Here is a 4,385-nt window from a genome sequence, read left to right on the forward strand (position 1 = left end):
CTAGTGCCCGGTCGAATGAGCGTATGGACCGAAGATCCTCTATGTCCTCCTGACTGATGAAGGGACGGCTTTGCCGCCACTCATCTTCGAATGCAATGGCTGAATTGCTCTGGCTGATAGCCATGAATTCAGTGAGGCAACCTTCGAACGCCGAGTTCCGTTGTAGAAGTTCCTCCACATAACAAGGGTTGACAGAACCACGCATATCCGTGACATCCAAGATTCGTCGTACGTGGGGAGCCCAGGGCGAATGCCCAGTGGAGTATTGAGGCGAAACGCAGGCATCGAATCGGCCCAGATGCCCGTCACTTCTGCGGTCAGGACAACGGCTGGCTATGCTGATCTCCATGAAGTCTTCCACCCGTCCAGGCAGGAAAGGAATTTGCAGTGAATTTGGCGACCACAACTCCCAAGCCTCTTCGCCTATTTGTACGATGCGATGCGACTGGATCTCGAAGATGGGTAGCCGGGCAAGCAGTCTGGAGTCAATGCATGGCTTAGCTAGGTAGCCGGTTGCGCTGGATCTCCTAGACGTGGAAGTGACTCGTGAGTCTCTGGCAGGACGGCGGTTCGAATTGAACGAGTGCATTTTAGTAATTAGAAAGTAGCTATAAGTAATTAAAAGAGTGGGTGAATAGTTTCAATGCAGTGTGAACCACGCGAGGTGTACGAATGAGTCTTAACGCAGTGGGGACCGCGCGACGATAGAAGATAATGGGGGTAAGGAAGAAAGAAGGATGTCGGAGATGAAAATTGTTATCAACCCTCGATCATCAATACCAGCAAATAAGCGGGAATTAATATCCGAGATCCGAGATCTCTCTCGTTCCTTAGAGGTTATTGGCTCGCAAATAGGCTCTGGTGATTTCAGGGGCGTTGCGCAACTCGTATTCGGATACCCAAGTGTCGTCCACGGGTTCATGTCCTTTCCAATGCACTAAGTACATTCGTCGATTGCCCCGCTTCTGGGTCGTAAGACGATGTCCCACGATAGATTCTACTTCGTATTCAGGGTAGGCGACCAGTTCTCTGGTGCTAGGTAGGCTCTCTCGATCATCAAACCTCGGGGGAGAAGGGTGATACTTCTTGAGGTGTTCGAGATTGAATACTGGGTGCATAGGGTAGTTCGGCGGCAGTTTCAATCGATATACTTGGGGGTTTATTTGTTCAAGTACTTCGAAAGGACCGATGGTCCTCTGTACGAGTTTGCGGCCGGTACCTTTGACATCCACTAGCTTGAGGGTGTGAGGGTTAATCAAAGCTAGATCCCCCTTTTGCAGGATCTCTGCAGGACGTCTACCCTTGTTGTATGAAGCTGCCTGACGTTCTTGCGCTAATACTAACGCATCCCTAGCGGCGGCTCGATGGAATTCTAATTCACCAATGAATTCCTCAGCCGTTTGACTCGCGATGAACGGGCGCGCGACAGGGTCTCCTTCAGGGGTCAAGCCCACTGTGGAAGTTCGTGGCTTGTAACCCATCAATAAGAAGTGAGGCGCGTATCCAGTGGAAGAGTGTACCGAACTATTATACGAATAATTCAATACACTCAGCCACTTAGCCCAAGAGGTACGATCCGTGGCAACATACGCCCTCAGCATTTGTTCGATGGTGGCGTTAAGAATCTCGGTCTGACCGTCCGTCTGGGGGTGATGAGAAGATGACAACGCCATGACTCCTCCGTAGTGAGATACTACGGACTTCCAGAACGCAGTGGACCAACGCTTATCGCGGTCGGCTATGATGCGCTCTGGTAACCCATAGACATTAGCCACGCGGTCCACGAACAAATCCGCGAATTGTTCTTGGGTCAATGTGTCGTGGGTCGGTAAGAAAATGGCGAACTTAGTTAACTTGTCCACTATAGCAAATATGGCCGTGTAGCCTTCTTCGCCAGAGGGCGGGAGACCCGTTATGAGGTCTAAAGATACTGTAGCAAAGGGCCTGGCTGGGATATGTGCAGGACGTAGCCCTCCAGCCTGAGCGCGTCGATCCGTTTTAATCTTCTGACACGTATCGCACGATTTGGTATAATCCATGACATCCTTATGCATTGTTGGCCAGAAAAAGAGCTCACGTAGTCTACTCAGGAAACGCCGGGGGCCTGCGTGTGCGCTCTCGTAGGGGGAGTCATGAATCCATTTCAACACGAAATGAATTCTAGACTCCGGAACGCACAGACGCGCTGACCAATCCGCGTCAATGAAGTATAGTAAACCGTTCTTGCTTTTACGGAAATGCGATGGGGTAAGAACGGTCTTGGGGTTAGGGGCATCCTCGACGTATCTTGAGACGAAGTATTTGTCTAACGGGTAGCCTTGTGCAAACGTGGTGACTACCGAGGGGTTCATGGCCACCAACAGATGAGGCTTGTTCAACCATTCGTCATCCAGCTCTAGGGGACTAGGCTTTACGCCGACCGGATACGTCCAATGATCATCCAGAGGGAATGGTAGGACGTCTTCTACGGGGTTAACCGACTCATTCAAGACTGGGGAGAGTGGTTCGCTGACCGCAGGAGCGTTATTTGTCATGGGTACGTCTTCCTCCACTACTGGTTCAGTGGTTTCCGATTCCGTACTTTGTGTCCCATTACGCTTGTTAGCCCTGCGTAGCCGGGCTTCTGCCGCGGCTAAACGGTCCGCTTCTCTCTGAGCAGGGCTCTCGGATGGTTCATAACGGTTGGCGTAAGCCCGGCGCTCTACCACATCCTCCCAACAGGACACAGTGAACGCCGCTCGGGGGGCTGTCGCGCGGTGAATACGATCTTCCACTGCTTGTGCTCTACCCTGTTTGTCATCATCAGGCGCTATAGCTGCGATTTCATCGACAATAGGAGAATTGTGCGGCGGTATGCGAGGGAGTCTGGATAGTGGGTCCACGTTAGAATGGATCCTGCCAGCTCTGTGTACTATTCGGAGTCCTGGGTATGCTGCGAACACTGCCCCCCACGCCGCCAATCTCCTATTGGCGTTCTCGTAAACTCTAGCCCACTGTAATGCTGCATGATCCGTGATCAGGATCACGGTCTCACCCTCTATAAAGGGTTGAAATTTGACTAAGGCCTCTTTCGCACCCAACGCTTCTCTTTCGGTAGCGCTATAGTTCCGTTCAGCGGCCTTGAAAGTCCGGCTCCAGTATGCGATGACACGTTCTACGTGGACCGTAGTGTCGTCTAGAGACGCACCCCATGCATCGTCCTCTGGCCGCTCTGTGACGTCCTTGGTCAAAACGGGGAAAAGGTGGGGAATGGGCTTCTTCTCAGCCCAAGCCTTTGCTAGTTTATCGTACGTAGGAGTCCCCTTCAAGTCTCTGACTGAATTGGCTTACCTGTTGCAAGCTCGCGCCTAGTGCGACGTCCGATGCATCCGTGTACAGCCGATAGGGACTACCTTGAATCGGGTGGCCAAGAACAGGTGCTTTTGATAATGCTTCCTTAGCTTGTCGAAAAGCAAGCTCGTGTTCAGCCCGCCAGTCCCACTTCGAGCCCTTTTTGAGCAGCTCGAACAAGGGTTTCGCGATAAAGGAATAAAAGGGGATATAGGTGGAAAAATATACTACCATGCCCAAAAATTTCTGCAGGTCGGACACAGAGGTCGGGCGGGCGATTTCCATGATAGCCTGAACCTTCTCCTGGTGGGTAGATAATCCCAACCGTGAAACTTTCTGACCCAGCAGGAGAATTGAGGAATACCCTATGAAACACTTCGAAGGGGATAACGTGATTCCTGCTGCAGCTATAGCACCTAGGACCGTGTCCAGGTGAGCTAAGTGTTCCTCCCACGATTTAGAATACACGACAATATCATCAATGTAGACCAGCGCGAAAAGCCATAAGTAAGGGGACAAGATCCCCTGCATCAAACGCTGAAAAATGGAAGGGCCGTTGCGCAGCCCGAACGGCATCCTTTTGAACTGCCAAAGTCCTAAATGACAGCGAAAGGCTGTTTTCTCCTTCTCTTCGTCTGCCATTTCTAACTGCGTGAATCCGGCCAGTGCATCGAAGGTCGAAAGAACCTGAGCACCCGACAGCACTTGAACGATCTCTGTCTGACGTGGGATAGGAAATTCGTCCAGTATCGTTTGAGTGTTCAGTTTCCTGTAGTCCACCGCCAGTCGTGCTTTACCGTTGTGGTACACCACGACTACAGGGAAGCCCCAAGGACTGACTGACGGCTCAATGACGTTGGATTCAAACCAGGTTTTCATCTGCTTATCAATTACTTCGCGTTTTTCAGGCGAAGCAGCGTACATAGGCACAGAGACGGGCGCCGAATTCTCTTTCAGCGGGATCGTAACCTTAGCTGCTACTTTGCCTAGGCGGCCATTAATACCGAAGGCTGCAACGTTCTTACGCAAAATGTCCACTAAAGGCGCTTGAAATC

Source organism: Laccaria bicolor, genomic scaffold (genome assembly GCF_000143565.1).
Source record: "Laccaria bicolor S238N-H82 LACBIscaffold_71 genomic scaffold, whole genome shotgun sequence".
Classification (NCBI taxonomy): domain Eukaryota; kingdom Fungi; phylum Basidiomycota; class Agaricomycetes; order Agaricales; family Hydnangiaceae; genus Laccaria; species Laccaria bicolor.